This window comes from Chiloscyllium plagiosum, unplaced genomic scaffold, assembly GCF_037043375.1.
Source record: "Chiloscyllium plagiosum isolate Xiang-an unplaced genomic scaffold, Cpla_swu_hap1 HiC_scaffold_47, whole genome shotgun sequence".
NCBI classification, from domain to species: Eukaryota; Metazoa; Chordata; class Chondrichthyes; order Orectolobiformes; family Hemiscylliidae; genus Chiloscyllium; species Chiloscyllium plagiosum.
In genome coordinates this window covers 31,341,681-31,366,343 of record NW_028270185.1, presented here as the reverse complement: position 1 = coordinate 31,366,343, position 24,663 = coordinate 31,341,681, and the positions used below count along the sequence as shown (strand labels likewise).

Genomic DNA, 24,663 nt, shown 5'->3' with positions numbered 1-24,663 from the left:
GAGAATTTCCAGCATTTTCTCTTAGTTTCAGATTCCAGTATCCGCAGTCATTTGCTTTTATAGTTCAACAGGTTTATTTAGAAGCACAGGTAGTCAATCCTTTATTCAAAATCCTGAAATCCGAAAAGCTCCCAAATCCAAAGTTCCTTTTGTGAAGATTTTTCTCATTCACAAAGTTGTTTGGCGTGCAAACAGTTAACCCAACTCCATAACCACTCAACCCACATCACTCAGATGTGACATGGGGGCATGACCCAGCACTGGCAGGCATCAATTTTGTCTCAGGGCCTGTAATACTCACCAATGAAATTGATGTTCAGTACAATTTGAAAAAAAATCACAATTAAACAGTCACTTATTTTGAAATGCAAAAACTTCCGAATTCCAAAAACCAACTGGTCCTGAGGGTTCAGATAAAGGATTGTGTACCTGTAGTAGCTTTCGGAACACCTCTCCTTCATTTGGTAGCTCATGGGGCAGGTTCATAAGACACAGAATTTAGAGCACAAGATCATAGTGTCATGCAACTGATACAATGTATTGAAGAAATCTAGATTGCTGTTAAGTCTTTCTTTTAGAATGGGTTGCGGGTTTTAATTCATTAATATGTAAATTCCAGAATTTCTTTCAAGTCATATTCCCGAGATAACTTAAGATTTTACAAAAGAATTGACATCACTGCTCAGACAAGGCATTAAATGTGTGAGGTGAGAGACTGTATCTATTCCATCCTTGAGTCAGACTGGTTCTAGTTCCAACGTAGGAATTTATAAAATGTTACATGGATTAACTGCCTGCATTCACTGCCTGCAGGTTATGTGCTTTTTGAGCAAAATAGATTGTATCTCCAAATACAATTCAGCCCATTGACGTAAATGTCTGTGTGTGTACATGTGAGGGAGAGAGGAGCATGTGTGTATGTGCATGCATATGTCTGCATGTATGTGTGTAAGAGAGAGTGTGTGTGTGTGTGTGTGCGAGCGTGTGTGTGTATGTGTGCGAGCGTGTGTGTATGCTTGATAGACTGTGAGAGGGTGTGCAAGTGGGGATTGTAAGTGTGTGTGGCTGAGAGAGAGAATATGTATGTGAGAGGGTCAATGTGAGTGTATGTGCATATAAGAATGTGTGAGTATATGTGTGAGTATATTGTAGTGGAGTCAACTGAAGTGTAACATAAACCCCAGATCCCGTTAAGGCCATCCTCATGGGTATCAAATGTGGCTATCGACCACTCCACCTCTGCACACTCCACGAAGCATGCACACACTCACACTCTGTCCCTCTCCCCCAACACACACACACTCTCTTTCTCTCTCTCTCACACACATACGCACACACACACATAAGTCAATGAGTGAATTCGCATTTGCAGAATTGTATTTGCAGATGCATTCTATTTTATATTACTGACCAGAGACAAAGTAATTTGTATTTTAACTCATCCATAAACACACCCTTGGCGAAAGCAAATTCAGCAAAACAGTGTGATTCTCATTGCAGTCTTCTCATTCTAACGCAGCAAAATGAAATACTGAAAGAACCCTTTCAACAACTGAGAGAGCCCTCAAGATTTTTTTGTAGCAGCAGAGAGAGAGCTCTATTGACCAGTTTCAATTCCAAAACACCAAGTTCAACAACAGAAAGCAGAAACTAAAACTCTGGGAGTTTGTGAGCCGAACTCCATCCACTCAGGATGTTGTTGTGTAAATTTTAAAAATATCAAAGCTATTTACTCTGCTTTCCATGGAGCAGACACCTCACCATTAGTTGACAATAGCTCTCTTCAAGAGAAACAGGACAAAATAAATCTCTCTTAAAGGCATATTTCCTACACACTGTAGTCCCATGTAGCCCAGACTGTGTTAGAATGAAAGCTTTCCTTCTCTGAAAGACATTTGTGAAGGAGATGGGATTCTTTTTTCCTGACAACTGATAACAGTTTACTGGTCACCATTAGACTGTTAAGTCTAGATTTGTATTGAATTCACCATCTGCCGTTGGGGATATCGAACCCAGCTCCCCTTGATCTCTGAACTCATTGTCTCACAAGACCAAAACGCCATCATCTCCCCTAATCTTTGACATTGAACTGGATCCACAGCAGCAGTCCCTGATACCAAGCTCCAAGAAGGCAGTGGAGTAGGATGTTCCAGCCAGAACTCATCCGCGCCACGTGTTCTTCTTTCTCTTTTCCTGCTCCTTTTCTTCCTGGCCGCTGGTGAGCAATGATTCCTTGCCTGTAGAGATGATTCCCGGCCTCTGGCAACCACTCCCGTCCTCTGGGGAGCACAAGTCCTTGCCTGCAGAGATGATTTGCGCCCTTTGGTGATGACTCCAGCCTGGCACAGCAGCCTTCTCTCACGGTCTCCTGGCCTGACCCAACAGCTTCCTGGCAGGTTGTGGGCAGCCTTATGGTTCCCATAGCAGCATTCCGGTGAGGCATGACATCCTCCTGGCCTGTTGCAAGGGTCTCCCAGCCTAGCGCAGCAGCCTTCCAGCATGGCGTGCCATCCTCCCATCCTGGCACAGTGGCCTCTCAGTGTGGCATCCTCCTGACCTGGTACAGTGGCCTTACAGCACAGTGACCTCCCCGCCTGGTGCAGCAGCCTCCCGGGGTGATATGGCAACGTCCTAGTCTGGCGTAGCAGCCTCCTTGCATAGCAGCTTCCCGGCATTGTGTGTCACTGGTGCGAACTGAAAACTAGCTGCCAGCGTGGTCTGCTGTCCTGAACGTTTACTTTTGTATCTCAGTCGGTACTGTAATTGGTGAGGTATAAACTCCTCACTATACTCATTGAGTATATGTGACAATAAATGCTATTCTATGTTTGCTCTCCTAGAACAAAATTGTGGTGCAATTCTGGTGATCTCCACAGAGAGTGCTGGTTAAACCGTGAAGACTCTTAGCCTGGGTGTGTGCTCCAAATCTGGGAGGGGGGGTTTCCATTCACAGGGAGAGGGACTAGGAGAGAAGTTTGGGTGCATGAACCTGGACATCAAGCAAGAAGCTTTGCTTAATCTCAGATAAAGTGTCTGATTTCTAAACTGGAAAGATGCAATGAACTATGTTACATGGAGTCAGATTTTATTTGTGTGAAGACTGTGGTTTAGAGGCTTGAACATGTGGAGGAATTCCATCACAAATATTGGACGTTGGGCGGCATGGTGGCTCAGTGGTTAGCACTGCTGTCTTGCAGCACCAAGAAGACAGGTTCAATCCCAGCTTCTGGTGACTGTGTGCTGATTACACATTCTCCCTGGGTCTGTATCAGTTTCATCTGGGTGCTTTGGTCTCCTTCCACAGTCCAAAAATGTGCAGGGTCGGTGGATTGGCCATGGGAAACACAGCGTTACTGGGATTGGGAGGCAGGTGTTTGAGTGCGATGCTCTTCAGAGAGCTGGTGTGGACTTGTTGGGATGAAGGACTTGTATCCACACTGTACAGATTTTTTAAAAAAGGCACTTCTTTTAATTTTGGTGCAATCTAACCTGGGACATGGTGGTTGGATTCACTGCTGAATACCTTCAAAGTTCTGATTGTCAGTGTGTTCAGTCCTGTGCATGAGAGAGTGACTCAATGTCCAATCATTCACCTGTCCATAATGTTGAGGGCATCCATTTCTGGTTACTGTGGAGTGATTCCATATCTTGTACTGTCCTTCATAAAGTGTGGATATAAAATTCTGGAGGCAATCTGAGCTGTGGAGACTCCAAAACCGAATGCAAACATTTTGCAGTTAATGTCCATGTCAGGTGTCTCCCATTCTCTACTTTATTGATTCCAGGTGTCTTCTTTTGGATATTGTGGTCTTATGGGAAGCTCCTGCCAGTCACAGTAACCTATGAAAGAGAAGAAACAACTTCTGATTCCACCAAAAAATATTGAGTACATTAATTTGTTTCTGGGGGTGATTTGCTGCTGATGCATTTCCCTATGCGTCTCTAGAAGGGCAATTGTTTGATTTGAGAGGTGTTACTATATTGGTTCAGATGATAAGACACAGAGCAACAATTATCTTTGTGCTAAAATCCATCATGCATAGAGAATATTTGATCAGTAACTTTGTCTCTTTTTTTCCTTTCTCTCTCTTACAGTTCGTCGAGCAGCAATTCTAATCTTATCTGAGGGCAAGTGTGGTCTTTCGACATGCACCGCTCGCTATCTGGTAACCATGGCAGTGTCTGATCTACTGTACGTTACTTTTGATATCATGCTTTCTAAGTTTATTTACTATTATTATCCATGGTGCCTTCTGGACATGACTCTTGTTTGTAGCGCTATCTATGCCCTGAGCCGCTTGACCGTTGATTGTTCTGTCTGGTTCACTGTCGCTTTTTCTTTTGATTGATTTGTTGCAATTTATATTCATCAGATGACATCTCAGTATTGCACAGAGAAAACTGCAATGAGGGTTCTAGCAATAATCTGAATTTTCCTTTCTTTAAAGAATATTCCCAACTATTTTCGATTTGAAGCCGAAATGATCATTAACAGTGTTCCATGGTACTGTTACACCACCTACAGATATTATAATGATGCTCATTGGCTGAGTTATTGATATATTGAAACATTTTTAATACCACTTCTCCCATTCACTTTTATTCTCTTTCTGAACATCCTGAATACATGAGTGAGAATTTAAAATTAAGAATTTGGAGGATAGTGTGTCTGTGTTGGTTCTTGCAATCACAGGTTGATCAGGGAATATTGGAATTTGCTGGGATATGCAAAGCAGAAGGGAGGAAGACATTTTGGAGAAAGTAAAGGTATGGAGTTTATAATCTGGTCTCCAGCCGATATGGTGCTTGTTACAAAGGTCCAGATATAACAACCGCAAAATGACTGTTTCACCAAATATGAACTGAGGCAGGGGTTTAGGAGCTATTTTGCAGATGGAAGCAACTCTTCATAATGATGTAAATACCATTTTGAATTTATCACACCCCTCAATTCGAAGCCACAAGCAAACAGGGTTCATCCAGAGTCAGTTCACAGTGAGCTCTATGGAGACAGTGAGAGCCACAAAACATTTTTATGGAAGTACGAGACACATTTTTCAGGTAGTTAAGACACATAAGGGACTGAGGAGTCAAAGAAAAATAGAGAACGACCCCGAGATAGAGAGCAGAAAGAAATCAGTGACTTTACTCTTTGTTGTAGCTGTCAGCTTCATACTTCTCTGGTTGGTATATATTTTATATTTCTTCAATGTTGGTTATTATTTGGATGATTTTTATCTCTTTGAACTAATCACATTTATGCTGCGAGACTTAAGTTGCTGCATAAATGCATTTATTTATGTGGTGATGAAGAATAGTCTCAGAGACCAGTTAAAGTATGCAGTGAAATATCCACTTATAAAAATAATTCAATTGATGAATAAATGCATGTAGCTGGGAGTCAACATTAGGTGCAGCAGAGAACGGAACGAGGAGTCCACGTGAGGAATGGACCGAAAGGAGAAGGAGGAGCAGCAACATGATAACACTCCTTTCCTCATGGGCAAGGAATGACTCCATCTGAGGGGCAAAGTGAATGAGATTGGAGGTGCAAAGCCAGTGTAAAGTGCTGTCAGCAATGAGCAACAATTAGTAGAAAGTGGGACAACAAAAGCAAAACCGAAAAAGGAATTAAATATGCACAAAAGAAAATTCATCCGAAGCAAAAGAGGACAGTCATCTGAAGCAATCCATTCTCAGTGTGTGAACCAGACACAGATAAAATACATGACCTGGGGGAATTATCACTGTTCACTGCAGGCCACAGTGGAAAAACCAATGACTGGCTCCTGCCCATTCTTCCACACTGAAGTCTCTGATATATACATCTGGGAAAAGTGAAAAACAAAAGTTCCTGTTATAAAGACTAAATAATGTGATGTGTAAACAGCAAAAAAACTGCCTTTTCATTACAAACATATTTTCATCGATAATTTACTTTGCCCATTCACACTGTCTGCCCTCCTCTGAGACTGATATCACTCCAGTTCATTATTCATTTCTTTACACAATCTTTGTGAAAGTGGTTGGGAAACTCCAAGGCCCAATTAGAGGGCTTGGTGGCAGATGTGATCCGAAGCTTGGGAATGGGGTCGGATATGGAAAATGAGGCGACATCTCGTACTTCCGTGAAAATGTTTTGTGGCTCTCACTGTCTCCATGGAGCTCACTGTGAACTAACTCTGGATGAACCCTGTTTGCTTGTGGCTTCATATTGAAGGGTGTGATAAATTCAAAATGATATTTACATCACCATGAAGAATTGTTTCCATCTGCAAAACAGCTCGTATATCCCTGTCTCAGTTCATACTTGGTGAAACAGTCATTTTCTCGGTTGTTATATCTGGACTTTTGTAACAAGCACCATATCGGCTGAAACTAGATTATAAACTCCAGACCTTTACTTTGTCCAAATGTCTTCCTCCCTCCTGCTTTGCGTATCCCAGCAAATCCCAATATTCCCTGATCATCCTGTGATTGCAAGGACCAACACAGGCCTATTGTCCTCCAAATTCTCATTTTAAATTCTCACTCGTGTATCCAAAATGTTCCATGTTCTTCCACTGATTTCATTTTTTTTTTGGATTCTGTGAGTTTTGTTGAATAAACTCAATATGAAAGTGTTCGATGTTCTGCTATGAATGCAGCCTTCCCTTGAAGCCAAGATGCCACTTACATTCCCAAGCCATTTCTCATCTCGACTATCACCTCCCCAACAGCACTCACAAACCTATTTGGGGGAATTGTATGGATGTTCATTCCAGTCCTCCCAAGATATAAACTGTCCATCTTATTGAGTTCTAGCCTGCTCCAGAACTGGTCCTAATGCCTTGAAACATGCTGCCTGACCTTCTGAACCCGTTTTCCAGACACATGTTCAACCATCCAATTATTCTGCTCGGATTCTGATCAACACATGAGACTGGCAGTGATTCTGAGAATACTGTTTCCACATCCTGCTTTTCAATCTCATTCCTTGCTGCCTCAAATCTGTTTCATGGACCACATCTCCGCATTCCCACCGAGGTCTTTGTCACCAACATGGAGCAAAATACCTCTGTCGTTTGATCTTCCTGCAGCAGAATTTCCTGCAGCTGTTCTGTGATTTCCTTGACCCTGGTAGCAGGGAGGTTATCATCGCATGCTGAAGGTATGTTTATAACTGTAGAAACTCTACTCTGTTCCCCTAACTAACGAACCCATTATCAGTACAATGTACCCATTCTTCCTACCACCCTGTCCAGCTGACGTGACTCTGTCTGCGTTCCTCTGATGAATTCTTTCCATCACAAGCTTCCAAAGCAGGAAACTGATGTCTGATCTCGATCATCTCAGGGGACTGCTGAGATACCTGGCTGTCACGTATTCCTTATTTGCCCATACACACTAACTGTGGTGTAGCCACCTCCATAAATGTGTTATTCTCCTCATCCTCAGTCCCGTGGATGGCCTACAGTTACTCCCATTCTCGAAAACAGAGCTCCAGTTGATGCACACTGTCACATTTCCAAGAGATATGTTTATCTCTGACACTTCGAACCTCCCAGAATCCCACATTCCACAGGCTGACCATTTCCTTGCTCAGAGACAAAAAAAAACTGCAGATGTTGAATTCCAAGGGAGACAAGCAGGAGGTTGGAAGAACACAGCAAGCCAGGCAGCATCAGGAGGTGGAGAAGGCAATATTTTGGGGGTAACTCTTCTTCAGGACTGGGAGTGGGTTGTGGGGAGCTGCAGATAAAGGGGGTGGCACGGGGCAGGGTGTTGGTGGGGATCGGTGAAGACAGGTAGAGGGTATGACCTGGTTGGTCAATGGGAGGAGTGAATCCGGTTGGTGGCTTGGAGGAAGGGTCGATGAGAGGGATGGAAGGGAGAGGGAGGGGCTAGGAAGGGAATCAGGGGATGGGAAAGGGGGTTATTTGAAATTGTCTCATCTGTAAGGACTGTTTGGGGCACTGGATGGAGGTGAAGGGGGTGGTGTGCTGGTAGGTTTTGCATCATTGGTGAGACAGAGGTTCACCTGCCTCTCCTCCAACCTAGTTTACTGTATCCAGTGCTTCTGGTGTGGATTTCTCTACATCTGGGAGACCAAAAGTAAACTTAGTGAACAGTTTGCCAAGCATCTCAGCCAGGCCCACAGAGGCCGACAAGACCTCCCAGTCACAGGCCATTTTAATTCCCCTTCCCACTTCTGACATGACCATCCTTGGCTTCCTCTACTGCCACAACAAATTAAACTACAAATTGGAGGAATAATACCTCATCTTCCGTCTGGCCCGCCTGCAACACAGAGTACTCAACACTGAGTTTTCCAATTTCAAGTAACCCCCTTTCCTATCCCCGACTCCCTTCCCAGCCCCTCACCTCTCCTTCTAGCCACCAACTGGATTCATTCCTCCCATCGATCAAACAGCTTGTCTTGTCTTCCCCTATCTCCACCAAAACCTCAAGACAAAGATTTTTTTCATGGACCTTTCAAACCTCACCACCTTCTGCCTGATCACCTCGCTAATGGGATTTACACAATATAATGTGGTGTCTATGAAATGAAAATGTTTTGATCTTATTGCTGATCACATTCACTCTCAGACAGATCAGACAGAGACACGGTCAGTGTTTCCTTCCCTGTGTTTCCTGGAGCAGCCTCGTGTCTCCGATGAAGCCAGTTTATAAACCAATTGTGATGTATGAGCTCTCTCTGTGATGTACACAGTGAGGTCATACTTTGACCTGTCCAGTTCAAGAGGCCTCACTGCGATCAAACAGGGAGTTACTGAAACCCTCACTATAACGTCCCTCAGCCCCAGCACCCATCCCTATCTCTGTAACCTCCTACAGCACCTAGAATCCTTCCATCTCTGTCACTTCCATTAATCTCTATAAACCTCCCTATCTCTGTAAATTCTGCTAGCCCCTAAACTCTTCCCTACTTTGTAACATGCTCCAGCCCCTGCACACCTCCCCAGTTCTGCCACCTCCCAGAGCACCTACAACCCTCCCATCTCTGTTACCTCCTTTAGCCACAACAAGCCTCCCTATATCTGTAAACCTGCTCTATCTGTACACCCCTCATCTCTCTAATGTCCTCGAGAAACTACAAACCTCACTATCTCTTTCAATTCCACCATCCAACAGAACTCATCTCTATCTTTGTAACATTCCCCAGACACTGCATCTGTCCCTATCCCCGACATCCCTTCCTCTTTCTGTCACCATCCAGCAGTTACATCCCTCCCTGTATGAGAAGCCATCTTGACTATCAACATTATTCCATGTCTCTCCAACTGCCTCCAACCCATACCTCTGTAAACTCCTCCAGCTCCAACACCCCTCGTTATCTCTATAATTTCCTTCCAGCACCTACACCCTCCTTATCCCGTTCCAGCCCCTGCACTATCTCTCCAGGATATAGACGCTTCAGATAAGACAGGCAGGGAATCAAAAGTGGGAGAGGAGTTGCATTGCTGGTCAGGGATGATAGCACGGCTGTGCGAAAGGACACTCTGGAGGGCTTGAGTAGCGAGGCATTATGAGTGGAGCTGAGAAATAAGGATGCAGTTACATTGTTAGGGCTGTATTACAGGCCTCCCAACAGTGAGCGTGAGTAGAAGAATGAATAGGTAAACAGATTTTGGAAAGATGTAGAGGCAACAGGGTAGTAGTGATGGAAGATTTTAATTTTCCCAACATCGACTGGGATACACGTAGTGTCAGAGGTCTGGATGGGGCATAACTTGTAAGAAGCGTCCAGGAGAATTTTTTAGAGCAGTATGCCAATATTCCGATGAGGAAAGGGGCCATATTGCACTTGGTGTTGGAGAATGAGCCAGGCCAAGTGGTAGAAGTTGCGGTGGGGGATTTCTTTGGGAACAGTGACCACAATTCTGTAAGTTTTAGAATACTTGTAGACAAAGATGAGAGTGGTCCTAAAGGAAGAGTATTAATCTGGGTCAAGGCCAGTTATATCAAAATTAGGCAGGAGCTGGGAAATGTGGATTTGACACAGCTATTCGAAAGGAAGTCCACATTTGATATTTGGGAGGCTTTCAAAGATAGCTTAAAGTTAGTGCAGGGTAGGTAGGCATGTCCCATTGAAAGCAAAGGATAGGAAAGGCAAAATTCGTGAACTGTGGATGACAGGAGAAATGATACAACTAACCAAGAGGAAAAGGGAAGCGTACATAAGGTCAAGGCAGCTAAGAACAGAACAGGCCCTGGAGGAATATTGAAAGAGTAGGACCAGTTTTAAATGATGAATCAAGCCGGCTAAAAGGAGTCATGAAATAGCTTTAGCAAGCAGAATTAAGGCCAATCCCAAAGCCTTTTATTCTTATATAAGAAGCAAGTGGGTAACTAAAAGATAATGAAGGAAGTCTGTGAGTCGAACCTGAGAGAATGGGTTAGATTCTGAATGATTACTTTGCATCAGTATTCACTGAGGAGAGGGACATGATGAATGTTGAGATTAGAGATACATATTTGATTAGTGTGGATCACGTTAACATCAGTCAGGAAGTTGTTTTGGGTAGGCTAGAGGTTATTAAGGTGGACAAATCCCCAGAACCAGATGGGATCTATCCCAGATTGCTGAGGAAGGCGAGAATGGAAATAGCTGGGGCCCTGACAGATATCTTTGTAGCATCCCTAAAAACAGATGAGGTGCAGAAGGACTGGAGGGTTGCTCATGTTGTGCCCCTGTACAATAAAGGTAGAAGGAATATTCCAGGTAACTACTGAATAGTGAACCTGATGTCAATGGTGGGAAATATGTAGGAGAAGGTACTGAGGAATAGGATCTATATATACTTAGAACAGAATGGGCTCATCAATGATTGGCAGCATGGTTTTTTACGGGGGAGATTGTGCTTTGCCAACTTAATAGAGTTCTTTGAGGAAGTGACCAGGTTGAGAGATGAAGGAAGGGCTGTTGATGTCAAACACATGAACTTTAGTAAGGCATTTGATTAGGTTCCCCATGGTAAACCAATAGAGAAAGTGAAGCCACATGGTGTGTGGAGTGTCCTAGCTAGGTGGATAAAGAACTGGTTGAGCAACAGGCGACAGAGAGTAGTAGTTGAAGGGAGTTTCTCGAAATGGAGAAAGGTTCCACAGGGACACTGTTATTTGTACTGGGGCCTCTGTTGTTTGTGATATACATAAATGATCTGGAAGAGGGCGCTGTTGGTATGATGAGCAAGTTTGCAGATGACACGAAGATTGGTGGAGTATCAGAAAGCATAGGGGATTGTAAAGAATACAGGAGAATATAGATAGACTGGAGAGTTGGGCAGAGAAGTGGCAGGTGGAGTTCAATCCAGGTAAACGTGAGGTGATGCATTTTGGGAAGTCTATTTCTAGAGCGAATTGTACTGTAAACGGAAGAGCCTCAAGGAAAGTTGATGAGCAGAGAGATCTGGGAGTGCAGGAATCCTCATTCCTGAAGAAGGGCTTATGCCCGAAATGGTGATTCCCTTGTTCCCTGGATGCTGCCTGACCTGCTGCGCTTTTCCAGTGACACATTTTCAGCTCTGATCTCCAGCATTTGCAGTCCTCACTTTCTCCTAGGTAGAGATGAGCTTTTTCCCAGGGTGAAGGATTCAATAATGAGAGGTCATACTTTCAAGGTGAGAGGTGAAATGTTTAAGGGGGATACACACGGCAAGTACTTTACACAGAGGGTGGTAGGTGCCTGGAATGGGTTGCCAGCAGAGGTAGTAGAGGCAGCTACGGCAGATTAATTTGAGATGCATCTGGACAGATGCATGAGTAGGTGGGGAGCAGAGGGATACTTAGGTATTGGGCGACAGGTTTAGACAGTTGATTTGGATCGGATCAGGCTTGGAGGGCTGAAGGGCCTGTTCCTGGGCTGTAAATTTTCTTTGATCTTTGTTCACAACAAGCTATATCTGTATTGTCCAGTGCATATGTCGGAGATTTGTCATGTCAATAAAGATTGCTCATCAGTGACAGACAGAGTGGGTTTTTGGTTAGTACAGAATTCTTGGGATGTAACAGTGCCCTGAGAAGACGGGCCCATTGCACCAACAGCCTGAGGACATTTCCCTGTGTCTTCCCACTGAAACTGGGTTGGAACAGAATTTCTGTAAAACCAATGAATTGGTCACTTGACTCCAGATCCATTTCCTGAAAACTGAGAGTAAATGGACATTTTTGAGTTAATAATGAGAAACAGAAAGAATTGATTCAGAATCTGACAGTCATCATGCATCCTGTAAACAGTGAAGGGGACTTGACAGAGTACCTCCCTTTGTTATCGCTGTCACAGTTTTCTTTTGTTTTGATTCCTTTCAGATGACAGTTGGTAAGGATCCTGTAATTTACATCCCCATCTTCTGTTTCTTCTCTTTTCCCACTGCACCCTCCACCCCATTCCTTGCACCATTTTGGTTAATATTGTTACTCTGTCATTTCAGCCTCTCCTGCTCTCCAGACCATCACAGACTTTCCCTACTGCTCTTCTTCCCACCTTCCAGCTGAGACACAAGTAACAATGCAGGCAGTTCCCTCTCACACACACTCACATTATCACTGACAGAGATAGAGAGACACAGAAGGGTCATCACTCCCAAAGGCTCGGACAGAGACAGTGTTCAGTCTCACTAAGATCCCACGTTCAGTGATATATTTTTTATTCTAACACTCAAACAGAGCGAGAGAGAAAGGAGTCATTTCTCTCCAAATTGGTCTGTAAACAAATCCCAGCCTCCAAATCACAGCGACTATAAGATCAATAAGAACTGTGTTAATCTCTCAAGAGTAACCTACAACAACCAATTGAATAGTATGTTTAAGCAGATTTATAATTTGAAAAACTATATACTCCAGATGCTGTGAACATTAAATAAAAACAGAGACTATTGGAAATACTCAGTCACTTTCTCTGATGAAAGATCATTGACCAGAAACATTCATTGTGTTTCTCTCTCCACAGATGCTGTCTGATCTGCTGAGTGTTTGCTGTTTACATTCATGTAAGTTTACTCCATGTTCAGAAGGCACACAAGTTATTTAATTAAAACAAATATTCCCATAGAGTTCAGATTATTTATAATTGATATACCACATAGAAAACTATTTATACATTACAATAATAAAAATATAGTTACAATCAAAAATATGGAGATAAACATAAAATATATGGTCCTAATCCATCAGACATACAAAGAATAACAGTTCTGAGTGCTGAGTGATTAGATTAGATTACAGTGTGGAAACAGGCCCTTCAGCCCAACAAGTCCACACCGACCCACCGAAGCGAAACCCACCCATACCCATACCCCTACCCCTACCCCTACATTTACCCCTAACACTACAGGCAATTTAGTATGGCCAATTCACCTGACCCTGCACATCTTTGGACTGTGGGAGGAAACCGGAGCACCCGGAGGAAACCCACGCAGACACGGGGAGAACGTGCAAACTCCACACAGTCAGTCGCCTGAGGCGGGAATTGAACCCGGGTCTCTGGCGCTGTGAGGCAGCAGTGCTAACCACTGTGCCACCGTGCCGCCCACTCCTATGTACAATATCAAAGGCTGGCAAACAAACATGCTGTAATATCCAGAGATTGAATTAATCCCACTGTCAGCTCGAAAATCTTTAACCTTTGAATCAGGCCTATACTTTTCCATAGCGATTTTAAAACTGATAGAATTGTGGTAAGTGTTTCCCCACTAATACCTCAGTGACTTGCCCTGCCTTATTTCCCAAGAGAAGATTGGGTTTTGCCCCTTCTCTCAGAGGGCCATCTACATATTGATTGAAAAAGATTTATTGAATACACTTAAGAAATTCCTCCCAGCCATTACCAATCTGTGTTTGGAAAGTTAAGATCCCCTTATTATTCTTACACCTATCAGTGACTTCCCTATATATTTGCTCCTCAATATCCCACTGACTAATCGGGAATCTTTAATAAAATCCCATCAAAGTAATAACACTCTTTTTTCACAACTCAGATAGCTTCACTGGACGATCCATCAGGAACATCCTCTCTCAGTATTGCCGTGATGTTTCCCTAATCAAAATAGCCAGTCCCACTCCTTTGTTGCCTCCCCTTCCTATGAACAGTCATTTGAGCTCAATTTTGGAGCACCCAATCTTACTACTTCTGATGAAGGGTCACTGATTTGAAATGTTAACTATTTTCTCTCCATAGGTGTTGCCAGACCTGCTGAATTTCTCCAGCAGTTGTGGTTTACCCAGCTTCCGGCAGCAAGTCAAATTCCAAGTTATTTCTTCATTCCCCTTTCTCCTGCTGTGACTGTCATGTTCGGGATGTCCTGGTATTGGCTCATTTAATTAGTTTCAATGACATCACTGTCCTGTTTCAAGCCCATCCCCAGATGTCATCTCTCTGCTCCTCTCGTCAAGATTACGGTTGAAGAAATATGTGCGGCTATCTGGGGTTTTATTTCCAAATGCCGTTATTTCATAGTCATTGTAACAATGGGACACCGTTCTCCAATACAGTGTTTATGTCTTGACTATCTTTGATGCAGTTCCTTGGTCAGGGAAACATTTCTACTTCAAAACCAATTCCTGAGATGATACCTCAGACAAATCTTTCCCACAACAGGTTTATATTCATTAACATGGAATAAATCACAAACATAGTAACATGATTCACTGTGATTAAAGTAATAAAATACTAAGCGATGCATTGGATTATCATTTGTGTGTGTGCATTAGTGTGTGAATGTGCAGTGGCAATATTAATCATCTTGCACTTGACAGCCCTATAATTTTCATAGTTATCCTTTTGTTCTTCATTTCATAATAAACCACTTTTTCTTTTTGGTCTTACCCACTAACATTGCCCTGTCCTTCCTTGGCCTTTCCAAGTGTTTCTTTTAGTTTTCAGTTCACCCATTTAGACTCTCGGCAAAGCTTCTCATAGTTTTTGAATTGTTTTGTCAGGATCAGTATCTTTCTTTTACTGTTTCCTGTCACCTTGTCTGCTTGGGGACACCTATGGGGCACTAGATCTGGAAGCAGAATGATTTCTGTTGTTGGGTCATGTTTACACTGTTTCATCTAGAATCTCACTTTTGAAATCCTCCCACTGGTTTGTCATTATTTTATCTTCAAATATCTGCATCTAGTTGAACTTCGTCAGATAATCTCTCAGATTCATGAGATTTCCTTTATCAGACATGGATGTCTAATGTTGAGGGCAGAGGTGCAGGACCTGGCTGAGATGTATTGGAGGGCATTTTCAACCACGTGGGAGGGGACATTACGGTCTTTAAAGAAGGAGGCCATCTGGTGTGTTCTCTGGTGGAACTGGTTTCTATTTCCCCTACCCAAACTTTACCCCAGTGTCAACCTTCCAGTCAGCACTGTCCCCATGATCTGTCCCACCTGTCAATCTTCCTTCCCACCTACCTGCTCCACCCTTCTCTCTGACTTATCACCTTTATCCTCACCTCCATCCACCGATTGCACTCTCAGCTACCCACCCCTCTTCCATTTGTCTCTCCACCCCCGAGGCTCCCAGCCTCATTCCTGACGAAGGGCTCCTGCTCGAAAGGTCTATTTTCCTGCTCCTCGGATGCTGCCTGACCTGCTGTGCTTTTCCAACACCACTCTAATCTTGACACCGTGTGAGTCCTCAGGGCGGGCCTTGGTTCTCCATCCCTCTCTGATTGGTTAGAAAGTCTGTCCATCTCGAGCTTATAGCAAATAGAAAGTGTGGTCCCACCTTGGGACTGTCGTCTGGATGTGAATGTGAATGAAAAGAGAAATCACTTGAGAAACTCAGCAGGTTTGGCAGATTCTGTGGAGTTAAAGCAGAGGTAACGTTACAGATCCAGTAATCCTTCATCGTAACTGGTAGGAACCGACGCTGCACTCCCTCAATAGCCAGAATGTCTTTCCTCAAATTTGGAGTCCAAAACTGCGCACAATTTTCCAGGTGCGGTCTCACCAGGGCCCTGTACAGCTGCAGAAGGACCTCTTTGCTCCGATACTCAATTCCTCTTGTTTTGAAGGCCAGCATGCTATTAGCTTTCTTCACTGCCTGCTGTACCTGCATGATTGCTTTGTTGACTCCATTTAGGTAGTAATCTGCCTTCTTATTCTTGCCATCAAAGTGGGTAACCACACATTTATCCACATTAAACTGCATCTAGCATGCATCCGTCCACTCACCTAACCTGTCCAGGTCACCCTGTATTCTCCTAACATCCTCCTCACATTTCACCCTATCACCCAGCTTTGTGTCATCAGCAAATTTGCTAATGTTACTTTTAATACCTTCATCTATATCATTAATGGTTGGTGAAGGTTTGCAGCTTCCCTCATAGGTAGATCCACATACTGAATCAGAAAATGTTCTTGTACACCCTTAACAAATCCCTCTCCATCCAAGCCCTTAATACTATGCCAATCCCAGTCTATGTTTGGAAAGTTAAAATCACCAACCTATTATTCTTCCAGATAACTGAGATCTCCTTACAAATTTGGTTCCCAATTTTTCACTGACTATTGAAGGGCAACTGTAGTACAATCCCAATAAAGTGATCACCCCTTTCTTATTTCTCAGCTCTACCCGAATAACTTTCCTGTATGCATTTGCAGGAAGATCCACCCTAAGTACAGCTGTAATGTTATCACTAATCAGGAATGCCCTTCTCCTTCCTCTCTTGCCCACCTTTTTATCCTTCCGGTAGCATCTATACCCTGGAACATTGAGCTGTCAGTCCTGTCCATCCTAAGCCACATCTCTATAATTGCCATGCTATCCCAGTCCCATGCTGAGGTCATCTGCCTTACTTGCTAGGCCCTGTGCTTTAAATAAATGCAGTTTAATTTACTAGTCTTATTTCGTTCTCTGCATGGTTCCTGCCTCCCCTGATAATTTGATTTGCTCCTTTTCCCAACTTTTATTGAGGCCATGAATCCTGCAGCGAGTAACTCACCTCCTGAATCCCCAAAGCCTGTCCCACCATCAGGAAGGCACAAGTCAGGAGTGTGTGATGGACTACTCCTCACTTTCCTGAATGGGCAACTTTTCTCTCTTTCCTCACTGTCTCCTTGGGTCTCTCTCCACTAGCACCGCACTCCCACCCCCTGCCATCCTGGACCCTTTCCCACCCTGCACCAATTTAAATCCTCCTGCACAGTTCTAGGATATCTCCCTGCCAGTATATTCGACAAGCTTGAAAACCTTACAAAGTTTAAAAAATATTTGGATGAGCACTCGAAACATCACAACATTGAAGCCTATGGGATGCAGTATAATTTGGGTGAATGTGAGGTTATTCACAAGGAGGCAGGTTCCTACTTGAATGGCTGTAAATTGAGAGAGGGGAGTGTGCAGTGGGACCTGGGTGTCCTTGTGCACCAGTCACTGAAGGTGAGCATGCAGATGCAGCAGGTGGGAAAGAAGGCAAATGGTATGTTGGCCTTCATTGTAATAGGTTTCAAGTACAGGAGCAGGGATGTGTTGTTGCAAATATACAGGGCCTTGCAGAAGCCACACCGAGAATATTCTGGACACTTTTGGTCTCTTTTTCTGAGGAAGAACGTTCTTGCTCTCAAGGGAGTGCAGCGAAGATTTACTACTCTGATTCCGGGGATGGCGGGACTGACCTATGACAAGAGATTGACGAGGGTTAGGATTGTTTTTGCTGGAGCTCTGAGGAATGAGAAGAGATCTCATGGAGACCTATAAAATTCTAACCAGACTAGATGGGATAGATGCAGGGAGGACATTCCCAATGTTGGGAATGTCCAGAACCAGGGGTTACAGACTGAGGATTCAGGATGGATCATTTAGGACGGAGATGAGGAGACATTTCTTCACCCAAAGAGTGGTGAGCCTGTTGAATTCATTACCACAGGAAGTAGTTGATGACAAAACATTGAATGTATTCAAGAGGCAGTTACATACAGCACTTAGGGTGAATAGGATCATAGGTATGGGGAGAAAACAAGATTAGCTGATTGAATTGGATGATCTGCTGTGATTGTGGTGCATGGCTGAGCAGGCTTGAGGGGTCAAATGGCCTTTTCCTGCTCCTGTCTTCTATGTTTCTCTGTAGCATTGAATGCCACATTGTTTGGAGTAGACATTTCTCTCATACTTCATTGGTCTTAATTATGTCTATCTTACATTGATGTCATCTCACTTTTATTCTTCATCTGTGGAAATGACTTTTTGAGTCTACATCATCAAATGCCCTCAATTTTAAACATATATCTAAGCAGCTTCCCGCTCTTCCTTCCAATGTAAGTACACTGGCTCTTAAAGTTATTTGCCACTGTCCTGTCCATTCTGCTAACCTTCCTGTAATCTGCTACTTTATTACAATCTTCCTCAGTATTAGCCATAAGCCCCAATTTCCTGTCATCCACATAACTGCTATACCTCTGATCTCCAGACACAATTATTTTAGATAACTATTTTCAGGACTAGCACCCTATGGAACAACACATTCTTTCAGTCTGAGAAACTAGCTTTAAGATTTAGTGCTTATTTGTAGCTAAGCTTTTCCAACAATGTTTGTTTTTGCTTCTGATTTACAGTATCTGCAGTTCTTTTGGTTTTTAAATGAGTGTCCACCATATTGCTATCTATTCTGTTCCTTCTTTCCTGAATCCATGTTGCAACTTTAGTCATGCATTTACTTGGAGGTACCTTTTAAAGGTCCAGATATAATACAGTCTCAGTAGTACCTACCCATCCTGTTATGTCAGCAAACAATTCAATAGGGTTTGACACCAGTGCTGACTGCTCTTTATTGTATTCTCAGTTTTGGATAGTTTTCCATTATGGCTTTAGTAAAGACTGCAATATTTTTCCTACAATCAACTTTAAACAGGCTAACCTGCAGACTCATGGTACATTATTACCATGTTTGTGATTCAGTAGCTGAGGACTAAGTAATAAGGTCAAATATGCATTGAATATTATCAAACTTATACAAAATCTGTTTGATCAATGAGCTCATCTTGACCTAATGATGTCCAAAAGCTTTAAAAAAAGTGTTAAATGTCTGCCACCAAAACACTCACTGTTTTGATATCGTGGAAGTAATGGGCAGTATTATCTCTAGACCATTAACCCAGAGGCCCAAGTAATTTTCTGGAGAACCGAGATCAAATCCCAGTACAGTAGGAGTTGAAATCCTGAATTTAACAAAAGATCTGTAATTAAGAGTCACAACAGTGACCATTATCAATTGTTGGAAAAACCCATCTGGTTCACGAATGTTGTTTAGAGAAAGAAACTGCCATCCTTACCTGGTCTGGACTATATGGAACTCCAGACCCCCAGCAATGTGGCTGATGCTTAACTGCCCTGTCCCTCCTTGATGCTGTCATTCCTGCTGGAATTATGGTCTTTATGAGGTTCTTGTCATCATCAAGGAGGTGACCATTCCTCATCTGAGACTTGGAAGTGGAAAGTACTACGTTATAGAACATTACAGTGTAGTACAGGCCCTTCGGCCCTCGATGTTGCATCGACCTGTGGAACCAATCTGAAGCCTATCTCTCATCACTATTCCATTTTCATCCATATGTTTATCCAATGATCACTTAAATGTTCTTAAAGTTGGCAAGTCTAGTACTGTTGCAGGCAATGCGTTCCACGCCTCTACGACTCTCTGAGTAAAGAAACTACCTCTTACATTTGTCCTATATCGATCAGCCCTCAATTTAAAATTATGTCTCCTCGTGCTAGCCATTACCATCCAAGGAAAAAGGCTCTCACTGTCCACCCGTTCTCACGCTCTGATTATCTTATATGTCTCAAGTAAGTCACCTAACGAAAACAGCCTCAAGTCCCTCAGCCGTTCCTCATAAAACCTTCTCTCCATACCAGGCAACATCCTAGTAAATCACTGGGCCCTTTCCAAGGTTTCCATATCCTTCCTATAATGCTGTAAATAGAACTGTATAATACTCCAAGTGCAGCTTTCCCCAGAGTTTTGTACAGCTTCAGCATGACCTTGTATAACCTTGATTGAGCATGACTCAATCCCTCTACCAATAAAAGCTAACACAACATATGCCTTCTTAACAATCTCCCTCAGCATTGATTATTCTCAATAAACCAGCCTATATGGTCATCTGTGGCAAATAATTCCATCGATTCATTACTCTCAGAAAAGAAATTCCACCTGATGTCTCTAGGTTGGTGAGGGATTATTTGGGGATTATGCCCTCTGGTTCCAGACTCTCCTGCAAGAGGAAACAATCTTTCTGCATCGACCCTGTCAGATCCTCTGGGAATCTAGGATGTTTCAAGCAGGTTGCATCTCATGTGGAAAGGTCCCTGACCTGTACCAAACGGTTTCTCTCCACAGATACTGTCTGATTTGACAGGTTTTTAATTTCAGATTTCCAGGGTTGACAGCATTTTGCGTTTGTCTCAGGACATCAGACATGAACATAGAACATAGAACATCACAGCACAGTCCAGGCTCTTTGGCCCTGAAACCTATCTGAAGCCCATCGAACCTATACCATTCCATTCTCGTCCATATGCTTATCTAATGACCATTTAAATGTCCTTAAAGTTGGCAGGTCTGTAACTGTTGCAGGCAGTGCATTCCACACCCCCTACTACTCTCAGAGTAAAGAAACTACCTCTGACATCGGTCCGATATCTATCGCCCCTCAATTTAAAGCTATGTCTCTTTGTGCTTGCCATCACCATCCGAGGAAAAGGGCTTTTACCGTCCACCCGATCTAACCCTCTGATGATCTTAGATGTCTCAATTTAGTCACCTCTCAACCCTCTTCTCTAATGAAAACAGCCTCAAGTCCCTCAATCTTTCCTCATTACATCTTCCCTCCAAACCATGCATCTGAGTCAATCTCCTTTGAACCCTTTCCAAAGCTTCCACATCCTTCTGAGAATGCGGTGACCCGAACTGCACACAATACTCCAAGTCCGGCTTTCCCCAGAGTTTTGTACAGCTGCAGCATGACTTCATGGTTCCAAAACTTGATCCCTCTACTAATAAAAACTAACACACTGTACGCCTTCTTAACAGCCCTGTCAACCTGAATGGCAACTTTCAGGGAACTATGTACATGGACACTGAGATCTCTCTGCTCATCTACACTACCAAGAATCTTATCATTTGCCCAATAACCTCTATTCCTGTTACTCCTTCCAAAGTGAATCATTTTTCTGCATTAAACCCCATTTGCCACCTCTCAGCCCAGCTCTGCAATTTATCTATGTCCTTCCGTAACCTACAACATCCTTCGGCACTATCTACAATTGTACTGAAGTCAGTGTCGTCCGCAAATTTACTAACCCATCTCTCTCCGCCCTCATCCAGGTCGTTTATAAAAATGACAAACGACAGTGGATCGAAAACGAATCCTTGCAGTACACCACTAGTAACGGAACTCCATGACAAACATTTCCCATCAACCACCACTCTCTGTCTTCTTTTAGCTGGCCAATTCATGATCCAAACTGCTCAATCGCTGTCAATCCCATGCCTCTGTACTTTGTACAGTAGCCTACCATGGGGGATCTTATCAAACCCTTTACTGAAATCTATATACATCACATCAATAGCTTTACCCTCATCCATGTACTGTTTATCCCCTTCTCAAAGAACTCAATGAAACTTGTGAGGTATGACCTACACTTCACAAAACCCTTCATTCCTTCGGGTGGCACAGTGGCTCAACGGTTAACACTGTTGGTTCACAGCACCAGAGCCCGGGGTTCAATTCCTGCCTTGGGCATCTGTCTGTTTGCACATTCTCCCCGTGTCTGTGTGGGTTTCCTTTAGGTGCTCCGGTTTCCTCCCACAGTCCAAAGATGTGTTGGTTAGGTGAATTGGCCATGTTAAATTGCCCATAGTGTTAGGTGAGTTAGTCAGGCGTAAATGGAGGGGAATGGGTCTGGGTGGGTTGCTCTTTGAAGGGTCGGTGTGGACTTGTTGGGCCAAAGGACCTGTTTCCACACTGTAGGGAATCTAATCTAATCTAAAAAAAAACATGTTGACTGTCCCTAATCAACTTATTCCTATCAAGATGATTATAAATCCTATCTCTTGTAACCTTTTCCAATGCTTTACCCACAACCGAAGTAAGGCTCGCGGGTCTATAATTACCAGGGTTGTCACTACGCCACATCTTGAACAAGGGAACAACATTTGCTACCCTCCAGTCTTGTGGTACTATTCCTGTAGACAATGACAGCATAAAGATCAAAGCCAAAGGCTCAGCAATCTACTCCCTGGTTTCCCAGAGAATCCGAGGATAAATCCCATCTCTCCCAGAGTATTTATCTATTTTCACACTTTCCAGATTTTCTGACACCTCCTCCTTGTGAACATCAATCCCATCTGGTCAAATCGCCTGTATCTCAGTATTCTCCTCAACAACATTGTCTTTTTCCAGTGTCATTACTGACAAAAAATATTCATTTAGCGCTTCCCCTGTCTCTTCTGACTCCATGCACAACTTCACATTACTGTCTTTGATTGGCCTGAATCTTACTTGAGTCATTCCTTTATCCCTTCTATACCTGTAGAAAGCTTTAGTGTTTTCCCTGATCCTATCCACCAATAACTTCTCATGTCCCCTCCTCGCTTGTCTTAGCTCTCTCTTTAGATCTTTCCAGAAAAACTTATAACTCTCAAGCACCCAAACTGAGCCTTCACATCTCATCCTAATATAAGCTGCCTTCTTCCTCTTGACAAGAGATTCAACTTCCTTAGTAAACCACAGTTCCCTCGCACGACCTCCTCCTCCCTGCCTGACAGGTACATACTTATCAAGGACACACAGTAGTCGTTCCTTGAATAAACTCTACATTTCTGTTGTGCCCATGCCCTGCAGTTTCCTTCCCCAACCTATGCATCCTCCATCTTGTCTAATCGCGTTGTAATTGCCTTTCCTCCTTCTGGTGTGCACCTATCCCTTTCCATAGCTAAAGCAAACATAACTGAATCGTGGCATGACGGCTCGGAGGTTAGCACGGCTGCCTCACAGTGCTGGGGATCCGGTTCAGTTGAAGCCTTGGAGTCCGTGTGGAGTTGCACATTCTCCCAGTGTCTGCATGGGTGTTCGTTGTGTGCTCCAGTTTCTCCCCACAGTCCAAAGATGTGCCGGTTAAATGGATTAACTACAGTAAATGTGTGATTCTCTCTACAATGATTACAGGATAGGACAGGAAGCTGGGTTTGAGTCAGTGCAGACTCAATGGGCCAAATGGTCTTTTTCCACATTGTAGAGATTCTGTGATTGGGAATTCTTCCAAATAGTATCCTCGTCTCACCCATTTTCAGCTGTTCCTTCAACAGTCCTCCATTTATCATACGAAGGTGCAGCAATGTTCATTAGCAATTTTACATCATTCAGCTACATTCTCAATTCCTTCCAGACTAAGGCAGCTCACAACATGCCTAAAGCAGGACCTGGACAACATTAACTGGCAGGTAGTACTTACTAATGAAGAAGTTACCATTTCCAACAAGAAAATGTTCAACTGTCTGATTATTGAGAGTGTGGCAGAGACTAGATACTGAGTGACTGTCAAATTCTGTCCACCATTTACACATTAAAAGGTGGATGCAAGTGATGGAAGTTTGAAGTTTCCATTCACAAATGGAAATTGGTATTTGATCAGTTGCTAACTCTCAAGTGAAACTAAGATTTCTGTTAAGCAGAAGTACTGAGAGATAGAGAACAAAGGCAGGTAAAAGGGACTGAGCTGTAGATCAGCCAGGATCACAGTGGAGGAGGAACATGCCTGGAACATTAAACTGCCTCCTACTCTTTCCATGTTCCCAACTAAAAGGACAATCAAGAAGCTCCAGAAGAGCAGCCTGCCTGATCGCCATCTCGGACGGTTATCCATCCACTGCACCTGAACTATAGCTGTAAGACTGATCCTCAGAATGCATTACAGCAACTCATTAATAACTCACCCCAACAGTACCAACCAACCAACTCCACCTCCTATACCAACAGGAAAAACAAAGACATGCCATACCCACTACGGACATGCTATTCAGTTCCTTCATTCTACCGGATTAATATCCTGGAATTCCTGACACCTTCATCACTGGGACAGGTGAATACCAATGAGAAGGCCTAAGAACACCTTCTCAGGGAAACTGGGGCTGGCCAATAAATGTGGCCTCACAGTACGGCTCACTCCAGGAGAATAAAGCGGAAGAGAATAAATCACCGTTTGAGTGGATATACCGAAAACTATCAGAACTGGCTTCGGATTTTACAGGTTAACGTAAAACTTTAGCACTTACAGAGGTTTAAAACTTGCCGAGCACGCGGGTGTAAACGATAATAGTTAAAAATGGACAGAACGAACACAAGTCCCAAGGAGGAAGGACAAACTGGACGTGGGAACAAACACAGATTTGGAGTTTCAGTGGGACACTTTCTCTTAAAGTCTTAAGTTAAAAAAGGAAGCAATTCTTTTCTCATTCTGATTTTGTTTTGCACATTCATATGGAGTCACAGAGATGTACAGCATGGAACCAGACCCTTCAGTCCAATTTGTCCATGCCACCCAGACATCCTAAATTAATCTGCTTCCATTTGCCAACACTTGACTCACATCCCTCTAAAATAATCCTGTTCATCTACAGGGTATCTTTTAAATGTTGTAATTGAAGCAGACTCCACCACTTCCTC

The 24,663-nt window shown here is 43.3% G+C and overlaps 1 long non-coding RNA gene across 1 annotated transcript in view; it reads left to right on the top strand.

Moving 5' to 3' along the window:
- LOC148136059 (uncharacterized) overlaps positions 1-14,674 on the top strand; it is a 31,066-nt gene extending 16,392 nt beyond the window's left edge. Inside the window, exons 3-5 of the long non-coding RNA XR_015754749.1 lie at positions 4,096-4,192; positions 12,953-12,992; positions 14,180-14,674. This is a non-coding gene — a long non-coding RNA (uncharacterized LOC148136059). The remainder of the gene's footprint in view (positions 1-4,095; positions 4,193-12,952; positions 12,993-14,179) is intronic.
- The last annotated feature ends 9,989 nt before the right edge of the window (positions 14,675-24,663 follow it).